The 15,940-nt window shown below is 34.0% G+C and overlaps 1 pseudogene; it reads left to right on the forward strand.

The window, feature by feature from the left end:
• Window positions 1-1,853: 1,853 nt before the first annotated feature.
• LOC107195803 lies at window positions 1,854-3,344 on the forward strand (annotated as a pseudogene).
• Window positions 3,345-15,940: the final 12,596 nt, after the last annotated feature.

Raw genomic sequence — 15,940 nt, forward strand, 5'->3', positions numbered from 1 at the left:
AAGCCAACAAAGGTATTCTTTATGTCTGTTACTGTGCTTTTAGATTTCTATTTCCTTTGATTCTTAGAGTTTCTATCTTTAGGCTTACATCACTGTATTATACTCTGCTTACATTTATTCTTTAATATTGTCTACTTTTGTCATTAGAACTCTTACCTCATCGATCATTGTTATTTTAAATTTCCTGTCTGGTAATTCCAATATTGATGATTGGTGTCATATCTGAGTTTGTTTCTAATGCTTGCTTTGTCTATTCATATTGGGTTTTTTCTTGACTTTTGGCATGACTTCTAATTATTTATTGAAAGCCAGATATGCTGTATCAGATAATAAGAGCTAAAGTAAATAGGCCTTTAGTTTGAGAATTTATGCTAGTGTGGCTAGAAGCTGGGCTGTGTTTAATGTTTGCTGTAGCTGTACGTGCCAGAGGATTCAACACCTTGGCTTTGTATCCCCATTGGGCTTCCCTAAGTACTCTCTCTCAGAGTCTGTGTCTTGCAGCTCTTTCAGCTATAATGCACTGTTAATACATTGGAGCTCCGTTAGTGTGGTGTTTCAGCATGAGGGAGAGCGGGTGCTATAAAACCATATGATTAAATGTCAAATCCTTTCAGTGGGCTTGTGTCTCTAGACTGTGACCTTCATAAGTATATTTCCAGTGTATTTCACATTTTAGAATTTCCAAAAGCTTTTTTAAAAAAAAATTTTTAATTAAATTTATTGGGGTGACATTGGTTAATGAAATTATATAGGCATCAAGTGTATGATTCAGTAATACATCACATGTATATTGCATTGTGTGTTCACCACCCAAAGTTAAATTTCTTTCCTTAACGGAAGGAATTTTTTTTTTTTTTTTTTAAGTTTTGATGCCCTCCACCTTACTCTCTTCTCTGGCAGCAGTGTTCTTATTTCCTTAAAGTTCTGGCCCTTGCTGACCATGAGACTTTCTCCTTAGGTGAGACTGAAAGCTAGAAGGGGGCTGGAGTGGGAGGAAGGCACTTATCCCAACTATGCTGAGGCGCCGACAAAGCCTTTTTCCTGAAGAGAGGGATTTTGTTATGAAGAACTTGGGTATATTTCACAGTGGTTAATCTTCCCTTCTGTTGCCAGAGCCATTAGGGAAACGTTCCTCTGATCTTCATTCACTGTGAGAACCTGATGCAATTTCTGGAAGCATGGGGGGATCCCTAACACCATAGCCACCCAGAGTTTCTCACTCTCATGCTAGTCCACACTCAGCCTCCAGCAATTTTTGAAATTACCGTTTAAGTGTTTCTCACAGTTACAACTCTAGCCTATTCTGCGCTACATAAGTTGTGTCTGTGAATTCACCGTTTCTCCAGATTCTGGGTTGGCAATTTACCCTACAATCTCAGCTCTCTGATGTGTCCATGAAAAGTCATTGATCTTCAGTTTGTCCAACTTTATCGTATAAGGACAAAATGACAACTTCCAAGCTTTTTGTGCATTAGAACTGAAGCTGGAAATCTCTCCATAACTGAATTTTCACTTCTTAATTTATAGTAACTACAACCTTGGGAGGATACTTCATAGTGTCTGATCATAGATGAGTTTGGTCATTTCTATCACCCAGTAATGTAATCATCTGTCAGGTGTCTCTCCTGTACTATATCTTAATTTTTTTCCCCACTGGGCAAATATTTATGGTTGGTCTGTGGGAATAAGATACCCCTGGGTCCTCTCTCCCTAGTATATTCACAGAATCCTCTGAAGTTAAACTTCCAACTCAAGTCACATAACAGAGCTACATTAACCCATTTTCCATTTGCCCTGAGAACATTCGCTGGCAGCGCTTGTGGCTCCAGCATTTACCCTGAGGTAACTCACGGATGACAGTCCTGACCTTATTCCCTGGTAGAAAGGCTGATGTTAGTGATACCACTGACCCACTACAGTATTTTGAACTGTTCTCTACTGAGGAATTACTTTCAAAAATTACCAGCAAAACAATTGCCCAGGCTGCCTGAGATTGGCTTCAATGTCACCTGGTCCGAAAAGGTTTCATGAATGGATAAACGGAAAGACACTGATAATGATGAACTGAAAGTCTTTTTTGCAGTAATGTTACTGCAAGGTGTCATGCAGAAACAAGAGCTGAAGATGTTTTGGTCGACAAGGCCTCTTTTGGAAATATCTTATCTCAGGCAAATTATGACTGGTGAAAGATTTTTACTTTTGCTTTGGTGCTTGCATTTTGTCAACAATTCTTCCATATCCGCTGGTCAATCAAAGGTCCAGATTTCATTGCAGAAGATCAAACCTGTATTCAACTTTCTTGTAAATTAGTTTTCAACTGTATATACTCCAAACAGAAACACTGCAGTCGATGTATCACTGATGTTGTTCAAGGGGTGGTTAGCTACGAAGCAGTACATCTTGACAAAACAAACATGATTTAGTCTCAAGCTGTATGTACTCTGTGAAAGTTAATTTGGTTACATGTGGAATATGCTTGTTCATACAAGGCCCAGTATGAATTTGAAAGATTCAACTGATGGTCTGAAATCATCGCACACTGCTCTTACCTTGGTCAGTGACTTTCTTAGCCAAGGATACTGTGTCTTCCTCGAAAACTTTTATATATCTCCCATGCTTTTCAGAAAATTATATCAAAACAGGACTGATGCAGTAGAGATAGCTCATTTGAACAGAAAACGGATGCCCAAAGGTCTGAAAAAAAGGATTACAAAGGGGACAGCTGTAGCCAGATTCTGTGGTGAACTCATAGCTCTGAAATGGTGTGACAAGAAGGAGGTGACAATGTTGTCAACATTCCACAATGATACTGTGATTGAAGTAGACGAAAGAAATGGAAAGGAAACCAAGAAGCTATGTGTCATTGTGGATTATAATGAGAATATGGGAGCTGATCAGAGAATATGGACTCAGCTGATCAGATGCTCATTTCTTATCCATCTGAGCACTAGTTATGGTATAAATTCTTTCACCACTTTCTAAACAGTACAATGCTGAACTCCTACACCCTGTTCAAGAAGGACAATCCTGAGCACATGATCAGCCATGTAAATTTCAGACTGACATTGACTGAAAGAATGCTGGAAGAGCATCATAAGCCAGGACAGTAATGTCTTCGAGGTTGTCCATGCTCTGATGATCTCACATCCCTTTTCCCCTCTGGAAGACATTTCCCCAAGAGCACACCACCAGCATCAGGGAAACAGAGTCCAACTGGTTGCTGAAATCTTTGCTGCTTGCACAATGACAAGGATGGCAAGAAAGTCTGGAGAGAAACATGGTATTTTTGTGTGGAATGTGATGTTCTGCTTTGTGTTGTTTCATGCTTTGAAATTTACCACACCAAAAAAAAAAAAAAGATTAAATATTCATCAGCAAATGAAGTTTTGTTACATTAGGATTAGAGACAAGTTCTGTTTAGAAATAACTCCAAGAACAGTTTTTATATTTATTTTCACATTGAAAACCAGTCAGATTTGCTTCAGCCTCAAAGAGTGTGTTTATGTAAAATTAAATTAATGCTGGCAGAGAGATGCACTTTTTTTCTAAATGGGAAATGGGTTGTTTCACCTTTAACAATTTTTCTAAGCAATGATAGACACTGTCTTAACTCAGTAGTTATCCATTGGTTAATAAGTCAAAAAAGACATTATAGAAGCATATTTTCTTTTTTTTTTAACTTTCCTTTCTGCAGAATAGGTAATGGGCAGCTATGAAACTCCGATGAGAAGCTTATCATTTTTGGATTTGGGAGTGGCAGAGGAAATCCTAGTAAACCTTGAATCATATTGAAAACATTAATTCAGGTGAAAACAGTCCTTGGCTCTGCCTACTGAGGTCAGTTTCCACGTTAACAAAGGTTAAAATCTCGCCTTTAAATTAAAATCAAGGAAAATCATTTTGTGCAGGATGCAATAATCAGATGCAAGAAATAACAGGAGAAATGAAGGTATTCCTTCTTTATACCTGAGCAATGAATTCACTTTAATATCAAATAAAATATTTGTTATGATACTGCTGTGACTTGATGCTTTATGTTTAGAGATGAAGCCACTGCTCAGTCTGGGTAGGTGAAAAAAATGGAGAAGTTTTAGGACTGTGAATATATATATATTCAACATATATATTCAACATATGTATTCAACAAAATATATATATTCAATATGTATATGAATATATATATTCAACAAAAATTTTCTAAGTAATCTATGAAATAGATATTCGAAGATCCTAATTTTCCTCATCCCGTTGCATGATGAATTATATTTATTCTTTGGTAAAGAATTACAGGGAAGTAAAGTCTCCATTTCCTTTTTATATAAGACCATGGAAACCAGTTTTCAACTGGGAGCAAATTTAGGTTTTGCTATGAAGGTTTATGCTTGCCTGACCTTAGATTGGCAGGCCAGGAAATCAAGGTGTTTTTTCCTTCCCCTCTAAGCTACCTTCATGATGCCAACCTGAGAAAATTTGGAGGGAGTAGTTTTTGAATTAGTTCTATCTGAGTTACCCTTTAAAAATGCTTTAGGGTATGGGGAACACAACTGTCAAATGTTCAAGCAACTCTTGTTGATTTAAGTGTAATTGATCAGGAGCAATATAAGAAAGAACTTGGTACAAAAGACAAAAGGCCCCAGGCTATTTCATGTATTGTTTGTGGCTTATTGCACAAAGCAGAGTCTCATATATTCACCAAGCCACAGCCCTCCACTGTTCTCTCCTTTTAGTATAAATAAAAGATAGCTAGTTTCTTGATAGAAAAATTCTATCCTTAAGTAGGTCCGCACTGATAGTCTAATGGACTCTAGAGTAGAGAAGTATTCTGTGGCAAATTTGACCTCCAATCACCAGGTTTTTTGTAACTTAAAGAGTCTTTTATGGCCCAGGACTCTAATAATAATTGTTTCAATTTATATTTAGCATTTCAAACTTGAAAAGATTACATGAACAACAAAAGGGCAAGTAATTTCATGAAGTGTTTCAGTATGGATAAAATTAATAAACTATAAAGGTACAAATCATTAGCAAAACCTTTTCTTTCTGGAGAATTGTATTTGAAAATTCATGTAAGCATGTACAATGTGCATGTGTGTTTTCACCTGTCACCATGTGTTTGTGTTCGTGCATATTCTTCTGCTGAAAGAGACATACAAAATAATACTAGGTTTGCTACAATATGAAGTAATGGTTTCTTCCAAGAATTATATGCTTTCAGGGTTAATTCAGGAAGGTTATTGCCCAACAACCACATAGCAGTCATATCTCATCACCTTTAGCAGGAATAATTTATAGTTTAATCTTACATGCAGGCATATTAAATTAGTATTACTCATCAGAACCTGCTTATTAATAAAACAAGCTGAATTAGCCACTGGAGAATCATATTTGGAAATTCAATGACAATTTTGCATTTTTAATAAAGGCTCAGAAATATTATTGCAGAGCAGGTGGTACAGAGAACTGTGGTCAAATTTGACATTCATTAATAATTGAAGTGTGGAACGTGACAGAGGTGAAAATTGATATTGATTTATTTCCTCTAATATTTAGAGGAGTTCTAAAAGGTAAATAAAATAAGATAACAAGACATATCAAGTCTCACTGATTTCTTTGATCACCCCCTCCCACATGAGAGCACATATCACTCCACCTACCACGTTTTGAATAATTCAATGCCCATACTCTTTCCATTTCAATGCATTATAAAACATACTCAAGCTGAGTTTCAATCATATTAGACTGAAAACTGAATTTTTTATGAAGGATTATTTAAAACAAAATGCGTCTTGAGCCCAACAGACTTTGAAACCAAACAATCTTGGGAGTTCAGTAAGGAAATGTCAACACTGTGGAGAAATTTTCGATTCAGAAAATTAAAGGAATCCTGTTTGATGTATATTAACCATATCAATATTAACAACCTTCTGCTGGATTTCAGCAATGATTTGAGAACTGAGGTATTATTGGTCTTGTATTTTAACTAGTTGTGAAAGCACTGAGAAAGCCGTTCTTGGGTTGAACTTGACTTGCCTCTGGGAATTCTTTCTGTTCCATCCATTTTGAAAAGCTTTATTCAAGTGGATTTTTCTGCCTTACTTCTTATCACTTGCACCTCTTGGGAAAATCAAAGATGTTCAAATATAGATGTGAACACTGCAAATGCTTTGTTTGGCAATAGTGCCTTTCAGCTTCCTTTCCTGAAAAAAAAAAATTATATTTCTGACCACATAAGTGACTTAAAAGCAACTCATTTTACTGACAGACACCTGGTTTGGGATGGCAGAAGAAACAAGTCAGTTCAAACTTTCTTTTAAATTTTGAGCCATAGCTTTATATTGTAAGTCTACTTGTTCAAAAGTTAGATCACAGAGGTTCCTTCCTATGACTTTCAAATAATTAATCAAAATGGTCTTTAATGGGCTATATAAGTAGCAAGCAGAATATTATTATTAGTCCTTCTCCTGAGTCACATAGTATCTTGTAATTTCAAGTAAGAAAAACTTAAAATGAAACTGTTATAATACCAGCACTATTGTATCATTCAGTAATTTTCTCTGCCAAGTCACCCTGAACCTTAGGCTACTGAGGATATCTTTTTAATTAATGTTAAGGTTTTCCTCTTTTGTGTTAAAGAAATGTTCACTATTTTATAAGCAAAATTAAAGAAAGAACATGAACGTAGGAGGTCATCCAAGATATTCAAATCTATGAAGCATTAAAATATACATAGAAAGATAGATGCTCTGGGATAAATCTCCATCTTTTATTTCAATTGAACATATTTCCATTTTCTTAGAACTAGGAAACTCGTTAATAAAGTGGGGAGTTTGACTGGCTGGACCACCTTTCTTGAATATAATTCCAAGTAGCCTCTAAGGTTGTCTATATCTTGGTCCCTCTTAGCAATCTACTATTCGAACACTGTGAAGTCAATAACATTAGGGTCTTTCTGAGGTCATGCTAGAAACACAAAGGGAGATGAAGAATTAAGGTAAGTGATTAAAAAAAAAAAAAAGAGGAGGAGGAAAAAAAAATTCCTAAATTTCATTTCCCCCTGTTCTCTGTACTTTACAAGAGAAAGACATTTGGGTCTGAATTCTTTTATTCTTAACCATTGTTGGTCAAGTCTGAGGAAAAAAAGCTAAAAATGAAAATATGGAGCCCAGTTAGTTAACTCTCTTGACTGCAGTATCACAATTTTCAAGGTCTCCGAAATAAAGGGATAACCTTTTAAAAATATGGCCCTCAATCCTCTCAATCTAAACAAATGAACATTAAAAATATGTTTTAGAAATCCAGCAAGCACACTAACTATAGTCATTCCAAAGAGAGGCTTATACCTTACCAATTGACAGCGGCTATCCAGAAAACAAAGAACACTGAAATTTTATGTGACTTGGCAGAGCTCAGCACTGTTACTATTCTTCTTTCCTAAAATCAAGGCATAAAGACACTGAATAAAACTTTCTGAAATGTCAATCCCTACCACTCAAAGCAGATTAAGGGAGTGTTCAGAAACCAGGACAAAGAAAAGACAAGGAGAGATGCCTCTTCTCATATCAGTGGACTGCCAAGGTCTGTCTGGTAACGACATGTTGCTGGACCATTTTAGTCAGCTTCTTTTTATATTTATCTCTTTAAATTTTAGTCATCTTTTCAAAAATATTTGACCAGAATGATAGGTATTTCTACATGTATCGATTTTTTTAATCCTCACGAAAGCCATGTTGAATATGACTGCAACCCTTTTACAAATGTAGAAACAGGCTCAGTATAGAAGTCAAAATTCCTTGACCAACAATGGTTAATTTTTCTAAATTATCAAAGCTGCACATTTGTGATTTGAAGTAAACTCTAAGTCTAAATCAGTTGTTCTCATCATGTCTTGACTAACTTCTTAACTGTTTAGGAAGAGAGGATAAAATTAAAGGTTTGAGCATAGATATCATCTAGAAATCATTAAAGATATAGGGGCTCTATAGTGCAGTTGCATTTGTAGTGGATTTGACTTGCATTTTTTGTGTTTCATTTTCTTTTTGTACAACTGTCAAAGAGGATGAAAGAAATTGGGTAATATTTGCATATGCAACTAATCAAAGCAGAATTCCTTTTAGCTTTAACAAGAAGATCTTTTTGTGATCTCAGATTAATTTCTTTATTTCTAAACGGAGCATAAATAACACTTATTGGCTAAGATTATTTGCACTAGACAAGTCTGTTTACTGTTTACCCACTAGCAGATGACTATTTGTAAGTCTCACTGAGTATACTAACAGAGAAAAAAAGCTGATACTGAGCTTTCATTTTACAAGAGCAAATTTAAATTAACTTCAGTAGCCAGAATTAATGAAATGGGGTAGATGATGCAAAAGTATTCCACAGAGAATCTTGTTTTAATTAGAGATAGAAAACGTGAGTTATTACAGGTTTTTAAAAAATGTTGCATTGTATTACTATCCCATGTTTTAAATCTAGAATATAAATAAAAATTAAAAACTGTTATTAGACATTTTAGTTCAGTTTTTCATATATATCAGCTCTAAATTTATACTGAGTGAACAGTAAAGAATCTGAATAAAGAATATAATTTGGAGGCATTCAGGTACAAGTAATAAATCTTAGAAGATGAGTATCTGTTTCCTCATAGGCAGTTATATAATTTACTATAAAGCTACTATAATTCGAACATTATGGTATATGAATGAACACACATATAAATTAAATAGAAAAGAATACCCACAAATAAGTTTTAAGTATGTCTGAGAGGTTTGATTATAATTAGTAAAATTATAATCTAAAGATTTAAAAATAATCATTAAAATTTATACCCAAGTTAAAGAAAATAAATTAGGTTTATACCTCATACTACCTATCAAAATAAATAACACCAGTTCCACATGTAAAGAGCTTGAAAGTTGTCACTTCATCCTAACAAGATGTGTCTTTTGCAAATATTTTCTTCCTCTCTGTGGCTTGTCCTTTCGTTCTCTTGACAGTGATTTTCACAGAGCAGAAATTTGCAATTTTAATGAAGTCCAGCTTATCAATTCTTTCTTTCATGGATTGTGCCTCTGGTGTTGTATCTAAAGTTATCTCTATACCCAAGGTCATCTAGGTTTTCTCCTATGTTATCTTCTAGGAGTTTTATAGTTTTGCATTGTACATTTAAGTCTGCAATCCATTTGGGGTTAATTTTAATGAGGGGAGTAAGGTCTGTCTAGATTCATTTTTTGCATGTTTGTGTCCAGTTGTTCCAGTAGCATTTGTTGAAAAGACTATCTTTGCTCCTTTGGATTGTCATTGTTCTTTTGTCAAAGATCAGTTAACTGCTTAATCATGTAGGTCTATTTCTAGACTCTCCATTCTGTTCCATTTATCTGTTTGTTCTTTCTCTAATACCACACTGTCTCGATTACCAAACTTTATATTAAGTCTTGAAATCAGATAGTGTCACTCCTCTGACATTGTTCGTCTTCTGTAATATCGTATTACCTATTCTGGGTCTATTGCTTCTCCATATAAACTTTAGAATCAATTTGTTGATATCTACAAAATAACTTGCTGGGATTCTAACTGGATTGCATTGAAGCCATAGATCATGTAGGAAAGAAAATGACATCTTGACAATATTGGGTCTTTCTATCCACTAAAATGGAATATCTTTCCTTTATTTAGTTATTCTTTGTGCCCAGTATTTTTAATTATATACATTCTGTTGTTTTTGTACCTCATGAAAATAATGTTTTATAGGTTTCATGGATCTGTCTACTTTTCTTTATAATTCTATCAGTGTTTGCCTCATGTATTTTGAAACTCTGATGTTAGATGCATAAACATTTAGGATTATTTTGCTCTCCTGATGAATTGACCACTTTATGAAGTAATCCTTTTTATTCCTGGTAATATTCTTTTTATTGAAATTTACTTCATTTAATATTAATGTAGCCACTACAGCTTTATTCTAATTAAAATTAGCATGATATAACATTTCCCCCACATTCTTTTACTTTCAAACTATTTGTGCCTTATATTTAAAGTGGTTTCATTTACATCACACATAACTGGTCCTTTCTTTTATATCCCATGTGAAAATCTCTGCCTTTTAATCAGGATGTTAAAATATGAGGTTTCTCACTCTGATTGATGAATGTTGCTCCTTCTGATTCTTTCGGGTTGTTGTTTTCCTGCCTTTTGTGGTTTCCTCACATGTGCTTATCAGTACTCAGCTGGAGAAGTCAAGGTGAACCCTCTGCAGACCTCTAGAGGTCTTTCTCTCTATGTAACTCTCTCCTCTCTGTTATTGTGTCTGAGAGCTCTAGGTGTCTATATTTCATATTGCATTTACATATTTTGTTATATATACATATATGTAAAATCTATATTATAAATAATATATTACACACTATATACTTCTATATAATATAGTATACATTTTATACCATAAATTAAATTATATTTTATTGTATATTACATATGTCATATGTCACTCCCTTCACAGTAGTATTGTTAGGTCCAACTGAAAAAAGAGTAAGCTTACATCACTGAAATAGTGCTGCTCAAGGGAAATGTCCATAAAGAGTAAGACATCTTCATTTTATAGTATTTTAGTTTATTGCACACGACATATCTGACTTCATGTACCATGATATTCTCCTTTGAGTCCCTTTTTTATTTTGCTCAAATATTTGAGAAAACTTTTTCACCTAGGTTAAAAGGATTATATATATACATACACACACACACACACACACACATATATATATATATACATATTTTACACCCTTGTATGTGCAAAATTTATTTTGTTCTCACTTGTAAGTTATAATTCTGTCTTGTATATTTTACATTCAAAACAATTTTCATCAAAATTTGGTAGTATTGTTTTATTTTTTTATTGTATCTGATACTACTAAGAAATCCAATCTTAATATGATTTTCGTTGCTTTGTATGTAATCTCTTTTTTTCCATCTAGAAGTTTTAAGCTTTTCCATTTTTCTGTGATCTTCTCTATGTCCAGCAGGATGAAGCCTAGTTATTTTCACCATTTAAAACTTCTCTACACTTGATACAGCTTTGTAAAGAGCTATATTTAATTTTAGCTCTGAATAATCTTTTAAAATCCTTCTTTGAGTATTCCTATCTGTGTTAAGTAGTCCTCGAAGTTGCCCACAGTCTGATTCCTAGAACCTGTGAGTATGTTAGGTGACATGGGAAAAGGGAATTAAAATTGCAGATGAAATTAAGGTTGCTGATCAGCTGACCTTAAAATAAGATTGTCTTGGATCATACAGGTAGGCTCAGTGTAACCATCAAGGTCCTTAAAGCACAGAGTCAGAAGAATTAGAGAAGATATGACAATGGAAATAAGGTCAGAGTGATGCGAAGATAAAAAGACTCAACTTGCCTTTGCTGAACTTGAATATAAAGGAACCATGAGTAAAGGAATGAGAGTAGTCTCTAGAAGCTGGAAAAACCAAGGACATGGATTTTTCCCTAGCCTCCAAAAGGGAATGGAGCTCTGCTAACACCTTGATTTTAGACCAATGAGAGATGCATTGGATTTCTGATGTACAGACATATAAGACAATAAATTTGTATTGTTTTTAAGTCTCAAAGTTTAAGATAATTTACTAATGCAGTAGTTAAGAAGCTAATATAATTTTCTCTCGTTATCTCTTCTTTGTTCCTAGACTGTTATCATAACAATGTTACATTTCCTATATTATCCATCCTCTTAATATTTTAGTATATATACATAAATATATATTATACATAAAATATATTATATACATATACAGAAATATATAGTATATAATATATAAAGTAGATTTATATATGTTTATATATATATGTTTATATATATTAAATACATCATTTTTTAAGTTGGCATCTTTTTACTTACTCTTTAAGACTTGTCCCTATCAAATCCTGGTAATTCAAATTAAAAATTTTGCTTTCCATATTTGTTTTTGACTTAATTATATTTGGTTCTCTGAATTATTCTTGTTTACTCTGGGGTCTGTTTTCCAGTATGTATACTTTGTTGCTTTCATACAATTTTCCTGGATTTTCTCATTTTTTTCTCTCTTATTTTTTTCCTTCCCTCCCTCCCTTCCTTCTTTCTTTAAATAAAGTACTAGATTTATGGAACTGGTGTCTGTTATGTGTTTTCTCTGCCCTCGTGAAGGTGTTTTTTGCCCCAATAGTCCTCTCTCGTGATTGAGATCTCTGCTTACCTATTTGTGAAAGGGGATTCTGGGTGGCCTTGCAGTTGTCTTCCAAATTTCTGTGTATGTGTGTGTATTTGTGTATGACTTTAGCCTCTTGATTACTCTTTTCAAGGTCTACGTAAAAGATTTCCATTTCTTGTACATATACGATTCTCGCGATAATGAAACTTTTAAGGACATTTTCATATTGTTTTATTAGGAAAAAAAATCTCTTTTAATAGATGTTATTACATTTTTTTGTATTGTTTTCTTTGGTATTACAAATAACTTGATTTTAAAGAGAGAAGAAATTTGCTTTATTCCAACAACAACTAAAGTTCATGTTTTTAAACTATGCCTTGAAACTTCAGTCCAGAAATATTTGTGGAAATATTTTCACTATTTAGCAGAAATACCTCCTCCTGTAGAACAGTCAGTGAAAATAGATAGCTCAATGATTTCGGACAATTAAGTCCTAAACGAAAAGAGAATATGAGAGTGAGCTTCCCAGGGTTTGAGAATTTGGAAGCTTTGTATTTCTATATTTGCTTTCTGCTATAGTAAATCAGGAACAAAAATGTACAAGATTTAGCTTATTTTTTTTATCCACTAATTTGCTTATCATCCAAGGACTCATTTGGGCATTCAACTTCTCCTTATCAGAGCTATCCCCTTGTTATTTTGTTAGCAACTACTCTTCTTTGGTAGACCCAGTTCGTAAAGGGCATCTATTAACCTGCTTTATCGGCTCAATTTGAAGACCCATTAAAGTACTTTGTGGTAATGGTGTGAAGAGGGCTTGTGTGTGTGCGTGTGTGTGTGTGCATGTGTTTGTGTGTGTGTGCATGCAGTGTGTTTATTTGTTTTGATACTGTGGTTAGGCTAATTTTTTTTTTCTTATCATGAAGCATTTTTATTGGGTTCATGCCAAATGAATATTTGCCTGATTCTTCATACCTCTATTATTTAACTCTTTTTCTAGCTTGTACAGCCACACACTTGTTCATTTCACCCCTCAATTCGTATGCAAACTTATAAATGGAGTCAATTCCCACCACACTGATGGAGATTCCATCTGAGCATACTCAAAGAAGAACAGGGGATTTTCCATGGGGAGTGTGTTCTAAGAGACTGATTGACAGTATCAATGCTGTGGATCAACATAATGGCAAACACACATGGCTCTTACTTTTACCTTCCTGCTTCTGATAATAGGCAATGGCAGCCTCTGGATCACAACAGTTGAACCCAGCAGGGATAATTTTCTGCTATACATGGCACAACTATGTCTAGGGGGCATATATCTTATCTAGCACTTATTCGCTTTTTTTAATGCCCCACAAATATAAGGCGGTCACTTCCTGGAATCATAAACTTTCTCTCACTGTGACAGAGTCAAAGCAGGTGGCACTAGCTGGAAACATTTCTGAATTATGTGACTTGGGTAACTTGACCAGGTTAAACAAACTTATAAATGGAGTTTTTCCTCTTTGTTTCATGTTTAAACAAGATGAGTTAGTCTAATTTATATAACCAAAAAATAGAACTACTGAAATAACAGGCCCTTATCATTATTATTTTGAGATAATTTAATAAATACTAAATAATTTACTAATAATTACCAGCATTTAAAATTATAAGTCATGCATCATTGTAAGCCTTTAAAAAAGTTATGAACTCATTCATTCCTTACAATAATCCTGTGAGACTGGTACCATTATTTTATCATCAATGGTAAAAAAACTCAGTTTCAGATGAAGAAATTGAGGTACAAGGAGTTTAAGTAACTCGGTCATGATTGCCCTAGCTTCTTTGCTTGTCTGCTTCATCAGTCACTGTTACATTTATTTAACTGGGCTTTACATTCAGATGAACAATTTTTTCTTGGTTGCAAGAAACTCATTTAACAAACTCAGACTGTAATGCTTGGGATGCAAGTCTGAGTCCAAATCTGAGAACCTTAAACTATGTGACCACTAAAAACATTGCATATTTATTCTGAGACTTGCAGTATGAGTTTGCATTTAAAATAACACATCCTATTATGAATGAGTATAAGAATGACATCCTAAGAGGGAATATATCAAACAAGTGTTAAAATTTCTTTAGTGGCAATGAAAAAGTGAGGGGTGTCCTGCAACACTAAATGAGTTGATTTACTTTTGGTGGATGAACACTGAGCTTCACAAAACTTAATCTGAAAGTAGTTTGTAAATATACTGCTATTACTCTACTCAAAGTCAGCACTATCTCCTTTAACAAACAAGAATGATAAGATACAGTCTCGATTAGTACAGTATGGATAAAAAAAACATTTGCAGTTTTGGTTAAACTTGTACCTTAATGAGTGTCTTCAATTTAGGGGAGACATGGATTCAGTTTTTTTTTTTTTTTAGTCTATGCACAGTATTACCATGTAAACTAATTCCAGGATGATAAAGCTATGTATGCTGATTCTGTCACAGAGTGATATAGTTACTCAGGCAAACTATATAACCTAAAATGACTGATAAACTCAGGGCAGTCAGTAACCAAAAAATATCCCAATTTGGATTCATCTGAGAAGTCCTTTATTTCAATGGCTCTCATCATCACCTTTCTCTTTTAGTTTTGAAATTGACAAGTATGCATAAAGCCTTATTCTAAGGTTCACCGTTAACTCTCATGTTACATAACTGATCCCTTTCCCCACCAAATGACACCAGATTCCAAAACAGGTCTGAGTACTTTTGGGTCATGACACAGATATTTTTATAGAGATAACTCCTGTCCAAAAATCACTAATCCTAGAATAAATATATAAGGAAATAAGTTGGGGAAATGATTGGAATCAACTGAACATGTGTCTGAGTATGTCTCTTAATGTTCTCTATGAGAAAATAAAATGTTCTTATTGCTCCAAATTTAATCCATTTAATATCTCTGAATACATTTCATGACCACAAGTGTATATGTGTGTGCACATAATGTTAGAATCGTATATTATGTTCTTCCTTCTCATCACAGGAATATGTTGACTTTAAGGTTTAACATTTAATGTTGATTTTGTGCATGACCGAAGTTTTATATAGCAAGGTGAGAAAGTTCAAGGATTTCTTTCTCCAATGGCATTGATACCAGTTCCTATTACTTAATTTCTTTTTGATAGATTTTCAATCCAAGATAGTGTTGCCAGTGGACAACACAGGACAACCAAATATGAGAAAGGTTCTGGAACTTTTACAGTGTGTTTTCGTGGTCTGCATCAGAATTCTACAAAGGCTTTCTGCTGAATTGGTGGCAAAAAGAGAATGAAAATGTAGAGTTATTGTGTCAGTTATTTTCAGTTTGATAACTTCTTTTTTTCTATTATATATTAAAAATTACATAAAAATCAAAAGGAAAGGAGTGGTTAAGAAAAAAATAACCTAAAAAAAATAAAATAATGTCATGTTAAAGACATTCAGCAGTTACATCGGCTCACATGTATATAGAACATAAGAGCTGGGTTGTGAGAGCTAACCATGTTCCAACTCCTTAATTTCAGGAAAACCTGCATGGGCTTAGAAAGGGAAGTGACCTTCCCAGGACCAGACAGTAAATCAGTAAGGGGAGACTCCTTCGCTTCTGTAGAGCAATGTCTCTATGGACAAGGTATTAATGAAGTATTAAGTGTCCCTCGACCTAAGAATGTAAAGCTTAATCATATGGTTTGGAGCTCTTGTCCATTCCTTTTTCTTTATATATATAT

Source organism: Pteropus alecto, unplaced genomic scaffold, assembly GCF_000325575.1.
Source record: "Pteropus alecto unplaced genomic scaffold, ASM32557v1 scaffold565, whole genome shotgun sequence".
NCBI lineage: Eukaryota > Metazoa > Chordata > Mammalia > Chiroptera > Pteropodidae > Pteropus > Pteropus alecto.